At 42.6% G+C, this 15454-nt stretch overlaps 1 protein-coding gene across 2 annotated transcripts in view; it reads left to right on the plus strand.

Annotated features, from left to right (window-relative positions):
• Positions 1-373: 373 nt before the first annotated feature.
• VSNL1 (visinin like 1) overlaps positions 374-15454 on the plus strand; it is an 84690-nt gene continuing 69609 nt past the window's right edge. The window contains exon 1 of one of the 2 annotated variants that reach the window (XM_053938781.1): positions 374-517. The gene's annotated coding sequence lies outside the window, so the exon portion shown is untranslated. Of the gene's footprint in view, positions 518-1334; positions 1440-15454 lie in introns of those variants that run through there. The other variant, XM_053938782.1, reaches the window with a different exon arrangement.

Consider the following 15454-nt stretch of genomic DNA (forward strand, 5'->3'; position numbering starts at 1 on the left):
ATTCTGTGATTACCCCGCGCCGCCCGCGCTGTCCCCACGCCGGGCGCCGCACGGTTCCACGTGTGCAGCGAAGGAGCCGCCGAGCGAAGCGCAGCCCGCCGGGCAAGGCACGGACGACGCCGGGCACAGCGAGCCTGCGCTCGGCCGTGAGTGACGGCGAGGCCACCCGGCCGAGGCGGCCGCGGTGCCAGCGCCGAGCCCCGCCGGGCCCTGCCCCTCTGCCCGCGCCCCCCGCGGGTCCCGGCCCCGCGCGCCGTCCGCCCCGGGGCTTCCCTCGCTCCCGCCCGCGCCGCCCGGCCCCGCGCGCATGCTCGGAGCGGCGCGCGGGGCGGCGGTCCTGCAGTGCGGGGCGGCGGCGGGCGGCGCGCGGGGCGGAGCGGGGGCGCGCACAGGAGCTGCGGCGCGAGCGGCGGCGGGCGCGCACCGAGGCGGCGCCGCGTGTCCCTCCGGCCCCAGCACCGCGCGGGACCCCGGGCCCTGCGCCCTCCTCCGCACCGCGGACCGACCCCCGCCCGCAGTAAGTGCGGGGAGGGACCGCAGGGGGAAAGGGGGGGTATCCGGGCTCCGCACCCGCGAGGTGCGGGCGAGAACCGGCTGCCAGGCTGCCCCGCTCGGGGCTTTTCCTCCCGGGAAGGCGGCGGGATGGAGGCGCGGCGGGGCTGAGGCGGGGGCTGCGCGGCCTCGGCGCTGCTCAGCGGTCGGAGATCATCCTCACCGGGAAAGTTGGTGTGCGCGGTCGGTGTGCGGGAGTTGTTCCACTGGCGAGATGGAGGGAAATCGTACCCGCGGCGATTTGCCGGTTAACTGTGGAGAGATGGGACCGAAACCCCCACCGATCCGGATATGAGCACCGACAGCATCGAAAGGAACAGCTGAGCTGTCGCGTAACAATTTGTGCTTGGAAACGCTTTGGTGGAAGAGGGAGTCTGGCGTTCGTGTTCGTTTGAAAAGGGATAGGGAAAAGGGCGTGATTTTTTTTTTCCAGTAGGGAAAGGAAAAAAAAAAAAAAAAAAAAAAAAAAAAAAAAAAAAAAAAAAAAAAAGAAGGAAAAAAAGACCGTGCGAAACCAAGCGCCAGAGCAGCCCTCACAAGGTCATCACACCACGAGGGAGGCAAAAGTGCTCCCGATCATGCGATCGCTGTATCGCTTCTCATACTGCCTGTAAGGAGTGTTTTTATCATACTGCCTGTAAGGGATGTTTTTATCATTAATTTATTTAACAGGCGAGGTGTTTGCAGGTGGCAGCGGGGTAGGTGCGGGGCGGAGGTGCCGCGCTCCTGCTATTTACTAGGGCATCAATCGGAGTGAAGATGGAGGTGGGAGGAGATAACAAAAGCTGGTGTGCGATCCTGGGCATCTTCCAAACGAAGGCGTGAGAAGGAGGAGGGAAAGGAGACGGCAGGAGAGAGAATTTCATTTCCAAAGATCAAAACAAAAGGTGGAGCAGGTTGAGGCAGATCGTGAGCAGCCGGGGCGGAAAGCGAGGGAGGCGATTTCCGCGCCGACCCGAGCGGAGCGGAGTGCGGGGGCTCTGCGGGGGCCGGGATGTGCGCGGCTGCGGAGGGAGGGAGGGAGCGCGGGCGGGGGCTGTCCGACCGGCGCAACTTTGCGCGCTAGCATCGCTTGGAAATAGGCTGCTCGCACCCGGAGGGACGTGCTGCTTGTGTGGGGCGAGGGGAGGAATGCCTGCCGGTACCCCGAGGGCTTCTTCGCCCTCCTCTTCCATGCCCTGCCGGGAAGGACCGGGTCCTGGCCGCGGGGTGCAGGGGAGCGCGGTGCTCAGCGCTGCGGCGGGGGCGCGCCGTGCCGCGCCGGGGCACGGGGGCTCAGCGCCGTGCGGGCGCTGCCAGAAGGGACCCCAACACTGCCGCCCTTCCGCACAGCTCTGTCCCCGGGCACTGCGTGCTGCTCGGTCCCCGCCGCTCGTTGCCCTCTGCAGCGCTGCCCGTGCCGCCGGCTCCCCCGGTGCGAGGCTTTTCCCGCCTGCCCAGAGGTGTCCACACCCCCCGGAGTCCCCCGCTCTCCCCACTGCCCCCACAAGGGAACGCCTCCCTCCTCCCACCCCAGCCAGGGGATCCCCTTCCTGCATGAAGCCACTTGCAAGGTTCCCTGCACCCCAATTTCGCATCCCGTCCCCAGTGCCAAGAGCCTTTCTTCTGCTGTGTGTTCCCCCCGGCACCTCCCTGGCTTGCCCCATCCCGGGCTTGCTGCTCCGGCCTCTGGCGTGCGGAGAAACCGTCGGGGATTGGGAGGGAAAGGAGAAGGGGGGAGTTGATGTTACGCAATTGCAGACCCTCCGCTTCCCCGGCCCTGGAGGAGCCTGTTCGAGGGCTTTTGGGAGGTGGGACGGGGCTCTCCGCCTTCCTCGGGCGACGGGCAGCTGGAGCCGGAGCGGGCTGAGCTCCCGCTGCCGCGCAGGTACCGCGCTCCCGAATCCTGCACGACCCGGAGCAGTGCAGCAAGGCGGGGAGGGGGTTTACCTGCGCCGCCAGGCTTTTCAGCTTTTAGAAAAGCAAACGTGCAGATAACAGGGTGGTGAAAACACCCGCCCTTTTCATTAAAATTGAAGACTGATTGCTTGGGCATTAAACCCATAGCCAATTATCAAAAGACCAAGTACATGAATAAATTCTGTGTTCTTGTACAGAAGATGTTAATATAACAGATGGGTTTAAGAGATACAGGTACTTCTCCCAACAATTCTGGTGGTGATATATTTTAGCAATGTTTTGTTATTAGTGTGCCTTTGGATAGACATTCTCTTCCTTCATATATTGGAAAGTTCAGATCTCAGAGGTATTCTTTATGAAGAATAAAAAGATGGATATATTTTATAACCAGAATATGATATGCAACAGATTAATCACACAGAAGAATAAGTGTATGTGGAAGCTCAGTCTCTGTAGAATACATAATCACTGTCCCTTTCAGAACGTGTGCTTCCTCGTAGTATTTCTGTCATGCATTTTCAGAGTCATTAGTTTTCACTACTACCCTATTACTTGACAGAATGCCTTTCCTTTTTAAAGAACATAGTTCATTTAAGAACATCAGTTAGCTTGAAAGATCTTCTTTTACAGTGTTCATACAGCACAATCCATTTCAGATTTGTGGACTGTGATCAATTCTAATTAAAACTTTAATTATGTTTTTCTCCATTCAAACAAAGCATGAAGTAGTCTGGGCTGATGTTGCTGTCAAGGAAAAGTAAGGAAACATGTTCTTCATCTTGGTTATGTGTTATCCCTGCCTTTTAATTAAGGACTGAATCTTTAATCTTGTTATTTATCCACAAACTTTTATGACATTGGGCTGCAATATTTAACCAGTTTTCTAGGTTGCCCTGTCTTCTTGACTGATACAAAAGTATACCTGCACACCACTGATTTTTCAATGTGCTTCTTGTTCTGGAACATCCAGCTATTGCCAACAGATCAGTTGTGTCATCAAGCAGAATCTACTCTGGAGTATCACAGCGTTATGTAACTCACAGCACAGAACAAATGGCGGAGATGTCTCCGCTGCTGTCAGTCCGGTTGTGCGGTTCCCTGGTGCCTTCCCCTGCTCTATTGTACCAGAAGAGTCAGAGCTGATACCACCCCACAGCACCAGCCAGAAGGGAAACTCTGGCCAGAATGATGAGGCCAAGTCTAACTGGGATGTGATGGGGCAGGGCAGGCTAGGGCAGAGCAGAGGAAATGAGGCTGGCTGTGCAGGATGGAAGCAGTGCAATGCTGCTGGCTTTGGTGCTGTTTGGAAAAGGCGCCATGTGTCCCGGGCTGTGACATCCTGCTGACTGCAGCATGTCTGGGGTCTGGGGGGATCCCGATGTTCCTTCCAGCAGGCTCCTCCTAGAAAGCTGCAGCACCGTTGTGCTCCTACAGGCCTCTTGACTTTGTTTTCTGTCTATACATTCAGTAGAGCTGCAGGAAGGATCTAAATCTAAGGATACAGGTTCCCTTAACAAACACATGAACGTGGTGAGCTTTGTTGTGGGTGATTCCATAATTGTTTACATTTCAAGCTCTTGTCCTGGTTCTGTTTTTTGGTTTTGGAATTGTAATGTTATGTCTGTGTGTGCAATGGATTCCTAAGCTTTTTTGTGTTGTATCTGTGCCTCATGCTCCCATTTTAGGTATTCAGTTCTGTCAACCTTTGCAGATTCCCATAGATTTCCAGAATTTTATGTCACTTGGCCAAAAAGTGCTGGCTCATCCTCTAATTGTGAATCAAACAGCAATGTACACTAATTGAAGATAGAGTTAGAAAATGTAAAGTATGGTAGACAGATTTGGTTTTAAAGTCCTAGGAAGTGAAACACGCAGCACTTACCCTGAGCAGCTGTGCTCCTCATCTGTGATGTTAAACATTGTCAGCACCGGTCTCCATTCTTTTGTTTTTAATAGGTATTGTTTTAGCAGTATGCATTGGGGCTAAATACCCTTTGCCTTTTGAGTGGTCTGTAAAGAAGCTTGTTTCCAGGTGGGTTTGACTGCTCACCTGGGCAATCAAATTGCTTTCTTTATCAATTGCTTTAATTTTGTCTTACATTAACAGAGAAAAGCACTGTGCGATCTTCCTGCATTATTTCTCATGCCTAATTTTGATTCAGACTACTCTATAATGAGCCTAGACCATTTAATCTGTCCCCATTTTCTTTTGGGTCACAATTACTTGCATTTGCACAGCTTTTGCATTCTCTACATCCTTGGGCTTTTTCTTTCTTCCCTTGGAGTGTAATTTTGTTCCTTCTTTTTGTGCATGTTCATTGCTTCTTTGGATCACTTCCCACCTTACCAATTATTTTCTTTGCTGTTTATTTCTTTCTTGGGAAAGACCATGGTTTACCCCATGGCTTCTCTCCATAGCATTGTTGAAAGCTCTGTGTGGTACAGGAATACAGCACCAACAGGAAAGGCTGTGAGCATTTGCTGTGCTGGAGGATGTAAGGATCCAGATGGGCTCCCATCACAGGGCGGCGCTTTCTTAATTCAGCTCCAACTACTTGTCTTTATTCATAGAGAAAGAATCTTATATTTTGACTTTTATGCTATTGGTCTGAGAGTAATAGCTCTAAACCTTTTCAAGGAAAATTAAACAGATGATAAAAAGGATATTTGTTCACAGAATGCAAAATCTCGGAGTAGTGCTATAAATTTTTATTGCTTAAGTTATAAAGTGCTAAAATATGTATGTATTTTTTCTTTTTTTAACTATGTTGATGTTATCCACAGGGTCTCTACTTTCAAGAGCTTTTCCACATTTGGATGTGAATGTGACTTTTTTCCTGCACATCAATTCAGACTTTTTAATGTAGATTGTTTAGATAATGTTCCTCAAAAGGCTTTGTGATGGTAAAGTGATTTTAAAATTCTTTATCTTCCTATTAAGAAATTATTTTATCATAATTATCTTAAAAGACCCACTTGGTAATCTCAAATTATCACTTCTCATTATTTCAAAGCTTGTAGGTTCTTGACAAATTCAAGAATGTAGCAAACTCCTGATTTTTCAAAACAGTGAAACTGAGAAAATTATAATACATTCCACTAATTTTTACAGTCTGGGATTATACATATTACTTCATAGGGTTTATTTCAGGGAGAAAATCTTCAAGAATATCTGTAATGTGTATTCCTTTGTCCTTGATATCATAATTTCAGAACACATCATGTTTAGCTCCTAATGAGTTGAATCAACCAATATAATATCAACCAATGGGATTACTATGGTTGCTCAAACTTTGTACAAGTCAAACTGTATACTCAAAAAGAAAACAATTTGTGACAGTAATTTACAGAGTTTTTAGACTAATAAATATAAGGCTCCAAAACTTTTGGTGAAAATTACTTTTATTAGTTTTAACTTCTAGCTAAATAGAAAGTTGTATGTTAGAGAAGAAAACTCTTAGGTTCATAAATGTTGAAATCTACAAGGGATATTCATGAACATTTTAACCATGTCTAGCAGAGGCCATAGCATTTGGCTCAGTGATGCCTTTACTCTCCTTTTACATACAAATTTGAGGCAGGGGAAAAAAGTCAGTCTTGGTTTAAAGACCATGGAGAATGGAAAATGTATCTCTGTTCTCACTAAGCTTTTTTAGTAATTAATTATCCTTAGTGTTAAAATGTGACAGTTCTGGACTTAAATATGACTTCTTGAACAATCAATCCCCAAAGCAGTTTAGAAAAAATTCTTAAATAGATCAGCTGTTGAGCCTGGTGTGTGTAGAGTACCTATGACTTGATTTTAATATCTGAAAATAATTTCACAGAGGTAATATGTTACTGAAATTTTATTTTTTAAATGAAAGTTTAGTGTTCCACTTTATAGAAAACATTTTTACTCAAAGTAGATATTAAGTCATTTACTGTAAGATGGAATAAAATAGCAGTGAGAAGACATGATTATTATCCATTTTGTGAACTGCATTTGAGAATATATGTGGTTTAATTAGACTTTATTCAGAATGGAGTAGTCTAAAATTAGAAACTGTTTATAAAAGCTCTTACAATACAGCATATTTCTCTGTACTCTTATCTGCTATATTTAGAAATACAAAGTAACTGAAGACTCTTAGAGAATGAAATATGAGATATTGGTTAGTAGTTAGAATTAAAATGCTTTTGTTTTTTAGTAGAAGTTGGTATATAGAGAGGAAAAAGTTAAGATTTTCTAAAGTTAGTGAAAGTGAACATTTTAAAAAGTTTTTAGCACTGAAAATAAAATCAGCTTATATAATGGATAATGCTGCAAAAAGTTATTTGTGCAGTTATTGTTAACATCCAGCACATATCTAGTCAATTTCATTACAATGTTCTTTCATTACACCAGAATATATACTATTTTTAAGCAGTAATTTTTCCTTTTAAATACACATTTTAAAAGCATACAAATGAGTAACAAAATCTGTGAATGTTCTTGAAATTTGTGTTTTGAATGGCATAAAAGGCTTTTAGTTTGGAAGATTGATAACCTGAAAAGTGGTTTTAGTTTGATGCATGAAACATCTGATGATATTGATGATTTTTGCAAACCCGACTGACTTGTACAAAAGGACTGCATCTTCAAATGTCTAACAAAGTTTGATCTGTTTTTTTTGTTGTTGTTTTTTTGTTGTTTTTTATAATTTTGTTGTTTTGTTGGGGTCTTTTTGTTTGTTTGTTTTTTTAATCTGACTTCGATATGTCACATCAACCACATTGTAAGGTTGAACAATGCTTAACAAAGAGGTCCAGTTGACTCAGATCTGTTCCCTGCCATCCATGCAGAATGAGAAAATTTAGAAGAATAGTATGAAATCAGTATGTTACATGTTTAACCTTGTTAAAACTTTATATCATGCATCCTTAAATAAAGAGAGTCAAATAATCACAAACTGTTTTTTCCATATGCATAAATATTCTTGCCTCCTTCTGTCAGTGAAATCCTAACAATACACCACTATTACTGAAATGCCAAAGTGTTTAACAAAAGTAGCTTCTAAGACTCCTTTTCCTCCTCAGGTATGGTAAGAAAACCACAAAGTAGCCTTTATCATTCTTCATAAATAGGTTTTGTTTGCAAGAGTTGTCCCCCACACTGGGTGAGTTCTTAGCTATTTAGTTCAATGGCTATTGTTTATTCATTTTAATTCCTCTTTGGGAAAATAGGAGGGTTGGAAGAGGCTGCAATGTTTTTACATTTTTCTCATGTGTCTGCCACAAAGAGGTGCTACTGGAACACAGATCAGTAAGTAACACTTGTTTCTACATGGTTTAAGTGATGAACATCACTCAGTCAGGCTTCCCACTCTGTTGTATGAGAATGTAATCATGAAGTGTCAACAAGTTCTAACTGCCTCATGTCTTATCTCATCCTTAGCTTTTACTGATCCCTTTTTTCCTCCCTCTCTGGCTCTGCTTACTGTCTTTGATTCTGCTCCAAAGTCTCCTCTTGCCTAAGAGCCTCGCTCTCCCTGACGATACTGGCTGTGCGTGTTTAACCATGGTGGATGCCTCCTTCATCTTGCATTTTAGCTGTGGTTTTGTGTTTGTTTTTTAAACTGGGAGCTTTATAAAACAAGGATCTGGCCATTGCCTATGTTCTGGAAAGTGCAGCTGTATGTACAATGCTATAAGGGTAAATACTTCTATTAAAATTCTAACATAACAGATACATACTGTGCCTACAACCTGCACAGAAAGGTAGGGTGCATGTACAGGGATTGAATGGAGTGACTTTGAGCCAATCCATGCCTGGTAGCAGTGACTGGGTTTGTCTCCTGCAGAGCTAATTAGGATACATTCATACTGGTTCTGCTTTCCCCCGTAGGACTGTTCGCAGTGGCAAAGCCAGAGAGTAGAAAGCTGGCTGAGTTACATGCTGTTCTCCAGCTCTTGGGCTGCAGTGTAGATACACTCTAGAATATGTCCTAAACAGCTGGGTTTGTATATATGTATCTCTAGATATGTACAAGGTATCTGGTACTTTCAAAGTCTGTAAGAAGTCACAGTGCAATGTAAACAGATGTTGAGTACAGCTGTGTTCCTTCTGTGTATCTTTTTATGTTGAGTCGCTCTCTTCAGTGCCTTGTAAATCTGCAGAGTAGAAACACAGCCTACGTACTTCTTTTTGTTTTTTGTTTTTTTTTTTTTTTCCTGGGATGTGGAATTTTGGGGTAAGAAGATTCAATAGAGACTGAAAATGTTACAGTAATTTATCATAACATTCCCTGTGGTTTTTTTCCTGCATAGTGCTATAAATAGTTCTACGGTATGTACCTATCATCTAACACACTTGTTGTCAATTTGCTGAACAAAACCTATCACTGCAAGTCCTTCAGTTACAAAGCAGTTAGCTTTCTTTAGATGAAAATGAGCTAGAGAACTGTTGGCTAGTTATTTCTATTGTTTGTGAGGTACATTATTTTAGATTATTACCTTCTTCAAATATTTGTAACCAACTGTAGATTTTTTCAAAATGTGCAGCTATAAATAAATGAAAACAGTGTAACAAAGAACTGAATTGTTGCTTGAGAAATCCATGGTATATGTAAAATACAAGAGTAATTTTTATTTCCATATCAAATGGTCCAATCATTACTTTGTATTGCTTTTTTAATGTTGGTGAATTAAAGCTAGTTAATTTAAAATAAAAAATAACACCGCAACTTCATGTGCTTCAAATACATGAAAAATAACTGTCTGACTATGACTTGAGTTTTAGTGGGTGTCTTGCATTGCACAGTCAGCTGAGGAGGAGACAGATATTTTTTAAATTGCACTTTCCATATAAATTGCAAGGTCTTGCAGTATGTGACTCATTTCAGCTGCTAGCATCTCTCTGTTGCCAACAGGAGTATATTAGTGTAGACCAATAACAATGTATCAATGTCAGCTCTTCTCCAGATAAAAAAAAGAGTTCATGAAATGTTCAAGGTTGTTCTGGTGTTGTATGTAACAGAGATAGCTGGAGATTGTAGTTCTTGTATTGCCCAGTAAACCCATCCATTTACTGTTGACAGTGTTGATATATTCAGAAGGTGTTCAACATCTGAACCTGTGTGAGACACCTAACACATTCCCTTGTTTTTCCAACTCTGCATTTTGTCACTTTAACTTATGAGATTCTCAAGTCTATGAAGACCTACACAGCAGCTTGCAGCCATTTCAGTCTTGTACTTCTGTTTGCCTTTGAAAATACCTTCAAGAAGTTTGCAGAAATTAGCATTTTTGGTTTGTTCTGAATGGGGAAAGTTGTGGTATCACTCTGGGCACTTGACTAATGAGGTACTCTTGCATAAACATTCAGTCTGGGAAAAAGAAACAAACAAACTAAAAAGGTAGCAAATTCACACAAGTTACAAAAGCAAAGTCACCTTCTGACAACTGTGCTGTGCTACTTTGCCATGCTTTAAAAATTCAAATTACAGTAAAAGAGAGTTACAGTAAAAGTGAGTTACAGTAAAAGTGATTGTAGAGTGAAAAGAAATGTGGGCCATCAGTGGGCAGTGGCATTAGCAGCACTGCTGGCAAATACTGACATCAGGAAATCTTTAGGAACACATGAAAAGATTGCTTGATGGTCATTATAAAAAATTACCATAGAGTTAAATGTGAAGTGGAGATTTCTGGATTAATCCCTTCCTGAAGAAACTGGACCAAAGTCCAAGGCCATACTAATGTAAGGACTCATTCTCTGAGCTGATCTGTCTGATCCCTACTGGAAAAAAATTGATCAAGGAATGGGTTTGAATACTGCAGAGTACATGCTAAACCACCACAACATGTCTGTGAGTGACTAGATTTAAATACATGGGGAAATCTGTTGCTTTGAACACACAGAGTTGACTGGAAAGGTAGGTGTAAGTGTTCGGCAAGCTCTTAGCCTAAAGAGGATGAGACTCGGGGAAAAGGAGAAGGTGTGATCATGAATCATGTCAGAGATGTAGGCAGGATCAGATCTGTGAGGATTTTAGTGCTAGGGAGATTAATTTTAAATGAATCAAAAAGGAAGAAGGGAGCGAGGAAAGGGAGTAGGAAAACATTTGAAGATAGCAGAAGGCAAAGGTGTTAACATCTAGGAAACACTGAGTGGAGTGTCTCACAAAAAGAGTGATTAATATGAAAAGTACTAACAGATGCACCACTTTCTGTGATTTTTTAGGTGTTGTGAGAAAACTCCACAGGGAAAATTTGAATTTTCAGGAAACATTGAATTTAATGACAAATCCATCTGATTCTTGCCACTTTTCTCTGACTGCTTATTCAGATGTAATGACAGACAAGCTGTATCAGAATTGTGCTAGGGCAGAATCACCTGAGTTAGGTGCTCAGAGGAAACTCCTATTGAAATGCCAATGACTACCTGAGCTGTGATAACTTCTCTTATACTGTGTGTCAGATGAGTGATAGGTGCAGCTGTTGGAGAAAATGAAGGAGAATTGAGATGGTTTTAAGTCACATATAAGTCCTAAAAATGACCACAGAAACACCCCCAGTGCAGGCTCTCTCTGGCAGTGAGCTCTGTGTGGGTGCAGGGGAATTTGCTCATCTAAAGGCATTTGGGACATGAAACTAAGTGGGGAGAAGGATTGGAAAATAAAATGTGAAGTATTTGCATAAGACTTTATATGTTTTCTCATCATATGATTCATTGATCTTATGACTGAACAGCTGTTCTTAAAAATTCTTCATTTCTGAAGTAAAAACCTGTTTGGAGAGCTGATTTTGAAGAATTTATGGGATAAGTTGCTCATTGTTTTACATTTGTATTTATGTGCCATGTAATTTTTGACTGCTTTCAGTTTTGAATGGGATATGGCAACTACAATATTGGCAAATTTATAAAATTTAACATGATTTCATTCACTTTATATTACGTAATGATGATGCAGAAGGCAGAAATACACCTTGTCCAAGAGCTTTTAGAGAACTGATGGCAAAGCAGAGGATGGGATCCCAAACCCTTATTCTCAGAAGACTGTAGAACCTGTTTCACACACGTGCTTGACCACAGTGCTATAACTGAAGTTCCTGTCATGGGAGAAGCTCAGCACTGATAAATTTAAAGAGGCTGTACAAAACCTCAAACATTTTCTAGTTGTTACTAGTCAAGGTGGAAAAACATTTGGCAACTTGTGTAAATTTTTCACCTCTAAGTATTTCAGAGCCATACATCAGTAAAGGCCAATCTCTGCCTCAAAGGAGTTGTTCACACAGTTCTGATATCATTCCCATATCCATGATTGTCTTCTGTCAGAGACAAGTAGTAAAAGATTTGCAGGGGGGTGACCACATCTGGGGTTTTAAAAGAATGAAGATGCAGGACTAGAACTTTGGATGAAAGCAGTGTCCTGTTGGACTTCTGGTGTGACACTGGTGTGCCCCAGTCTGTCTGTCTGATTGCCCCAGCCCAGGTGGTCTATTCTCCTGGAAGCAGGAGGGGGAACATGGCACCAGCTTGAGCTGAGCTCTCCCTCCAGCCTAACCCAGCCTTTCCTGGCAGGGCTTTATGGTCTATTTTTTGTGGTTTATCTCACCCCAATGACCCTTTTTTTCCTTTTCTGGGTAAAGAAGCATGACCAGTTTTTTCTTATCTAGCTTGCACATGGCCACACAAATCCTGGGATATACACAAGACATTAGGTAAGGAGTTCTTTCCAAAAGTGAATATGGTTCTTTGGAGAGAATAAACCCTTTTTGGCAGGAGAACTGGATTGTGTCAGATTAAAATTGGTGTGTAATCATCCCATGGTGCAATGGGAGCAATACAGAGCTGTGATCTGCCTGTGACCTATTCCTGGGGCTTGTCTTTCCTCTTGGCTCTCTGAGGTATTTGGTAGGAAGCTAAACATTGCAGTTTAGTAATATTGGCACACCTTATAAATTGTTACAGGAGCTTGTGTGTAGTTGATGAACTAAAGATTTAACAAAATTATTAAATAACAATAGTAAGTAACAAGTAATAAAAATAATAAATATTGTATACCTTACAGTTAAATCATTAGTATCAGCAGCAGTCGAATTTTGGAACGTTTATGAAGTGGAAATAAGCAGGTATTTACACGTCTCCCAGTTTCCTGTGCTTTTGCTGGTGAGATCTGTTGGGTGGTATTGTGATAATGTTGATCCTTTTGGACTAAATCTGATGAGGAGTGAACTGCAGAGCATAGACTGGGCTCTTTAAGTAGATAGTGAGGACGTGCACCTCTCTGTTATCTCTGGGTTTTAATTACATTGGATTAATTACATCATTATATTGCATTTACATGCAATTCTTATGTCAGTTTTAATTATTAGTTAAGCCATAGTCCTTCACATATTTTTTCTTTTTAGGCTTTTGCATAAAAAATGCAGGTGTCAACATGCTCATTGCACATGCACGCAATGTTGTCAAAGTACTGTGAAAAAATAAGGTTAGACCAGTTTCTTGTTTGCGTTTGAAGTTATCCTTTAGAAAGGAGCATGAGAGCGACCCCTGTGCTTTTTACCATACAGCTAAATTGTAAAGTTCTATGATGTACAGACAAATTCCATTTTAGGCAGGCTTTGTAGCTTTTTCCCTTGGACATTAGCATTACCTGGAACTCAGTTTGACTGTGAATGAAGAGAAATGTGAGGATTTCTCAGTACAATGCAGGGAACAGGAATAACCAGTTACATTCTGCTAATCCACAGGTTGTGCCTGAAATTTGTCGCTGCAGTAAGCCTTGGCAGGAGTGGCTATTATCCATTCTTCCTTGTTTCAGAGGGGCATGGGTGTGACAATGTAAAGCCCAATACCTGGTAAAAATAGTGTTTTTAAAAGTACTAGAGCAGAAGAAAATGAAAGGTATGTATTTTATGTGGAATGGTCCATAAGTTGTGTGCTTCCTGGTTGTCCTTTAAAAAATCCCTTATTTCTTTGGCCAGCTGTGGGTGATCATTATTTCCCATTTATTATTATGGCAAAGTATTTTAAAAAATGGAGTCATTTGAGCACCAGTCATGCTGGATATAAGTCAATTCAACTCCATCAGGCTCCATCAAATTGTTATTAAGTGCTCTCCAAGTCCACATTACGGAAGGCAAAGATTTGCCATGTGTAAGAGTTGGTTATACAAATTTTTTCAGCACATCCAGACTGAGGAGCCAGCTTAGGTGTGTACTCTAAAAGTAGAACTACAAAGTCTCGTTGTTTTTGAACAAACAAGCTTGCCAGTTTTACTCTGCTCCTGCAGTAGACTATTCAATGGGACTTTTTATCACTCTAAATGAAAAATTTAAATGTATGCTTCAGCTGTAGTGGGACTTTGCTAACAGCCCTGCATCCCATGGCTAGCTGAAAGGGCTCAGTCACTTGGTACTTCACTTATTTTTTCTGCCAGAAGCACTTTTCACAGCACATGCCCTAATGTGTCACTGCAGTATAACTTGTTCCCAGGGGAATAGATGAACAAGCGGGGAGGAAATGATCATCCTGCTGCTCTTCCTGGGCAGGTTGCATTGATTAGTAGGCAAGGTTGCTCCCTGCACTCTGGCATTCCTGCAAGGATTTTCTATATCTGTCTTCCACTCAGCCAAAATCAAAACAAGCTGCAAGCAGTGGAAAAGCAGAATAGGCTAGTGGGAAGTGGCAAGCAGCTCTTCCTGTGGTGAGCAGATGAAGTAGCTTTTAAAAAGATTATGATAGGAATATGTCACTAGCTTGCTCAACCTGTCTCAATTTTTTCTCCAAAGTTTATCAGATTATTTCTTTGAGTTTTGTGTCAGAAATAATCTCCTGTGCATCTGTATTGCACATATTACCCTATATCTAGACTGCTTTTGGCTGGAATACATATTTTCTTGGCTTGGAAGTAGGTGGTGTGGAGTGAAGCACAGAGGTTGCTGCTGAGGTCCAGTTTCTACATCTGGTGTGGGTACAGCCAGCCAGCATCAGGTGTCTGCCTTGGGCAGGCTGGGGAGAGCTGTGCTGGGGACAAGCCCAGGAGCTGGGGCAGTTCTGAAATCCAGTGCAGCTCACCTCAACACCACCAGTTAGTGACAACTGGCACCTCCCATGAAGATCCTCCAAGAGGATGCAAACCTGAAGACTGCTTGGACAGCTTGAATGATGACCTGCTTTTCCCTAAGATATAAACATCCCACATCAGTTATGCCCAGGTCAGAAGTTTAACCTTGCGTTTTCCTGAGGTCTGTGTGAACCTCGGAGAAAAAGTTTTGCGCTTGTCTGGGTCACACACAAGAGTCAGGATACTGTGCCATTACCTCTGCTCTGTAAGTTGGCTCTGGGAGAGCCTAAACTACATTTATCTACACTATTCATGCAGGAATTTGCAAATCTACCTCCAACATTTGTGCAGAACCTCCATATGGTATAGTGTAGAGTACAAAAACTTATAAAGTATTCAGCACCAGTGTGCATAGCTTATGTGGGGATTTAGGGATCTGTGGGGATTCTTTTAAAGTAGATTTAATTTAATTTAATTTAAATATTTAAAAAAGGATTCTATAGTTCACTGTAGAATCTTTAACTCTTTTGATTATTTTTATGTGGTAATTCTCCTTCCAGTGTGGAATGGTTTGGAATGGAACAAACCTTTCCACTAGACCAGGTTGCTCAAAGCCCCATGCAGCCTGGTCTTGAACTCTTCTAGGGATTGGACATCCACAACTTCTCTGAGCAACCTGTTTCAGTGCTGCACTACCCTCACAGTAAAGAATCCTACTACTGATAATCCATTATAACAATTAATAAATAATATGAAATTTATTACTGTTGGAATCTAGTTCTGTGTATCTTATACCTTCCATAAGGGAGGCTTTATAGCAGCCTTCTAGTACCAAAAAGGGTAAAGCTGCAGAAGGAGTTTTTACAAGGGCATGGGGTCATAGGACAAGGGGTAATGGCTTTAAACTGAAAGAGGACAGGTTTAGATTAAATGTTAGCAAGAAATTTTTCACTAATTTTTCACACTTCATGCTG

Source organism: Vidua chalybeata, chromosome 3, assembly GCF_026979565.1.
Source record: "Vidua chalybeata isolate OUT-0048 chromosome 3, bVidCha1 merged haplotype, whole genome shotgun sequence".
In the NCBI taxonomy this organism is placed as follows: domain Eukaryota; kingdom Metazoa; phylum Chordata; class Aves; order Passeriformes; family Viduidae; genus Vidua; species Vidua chalybeata.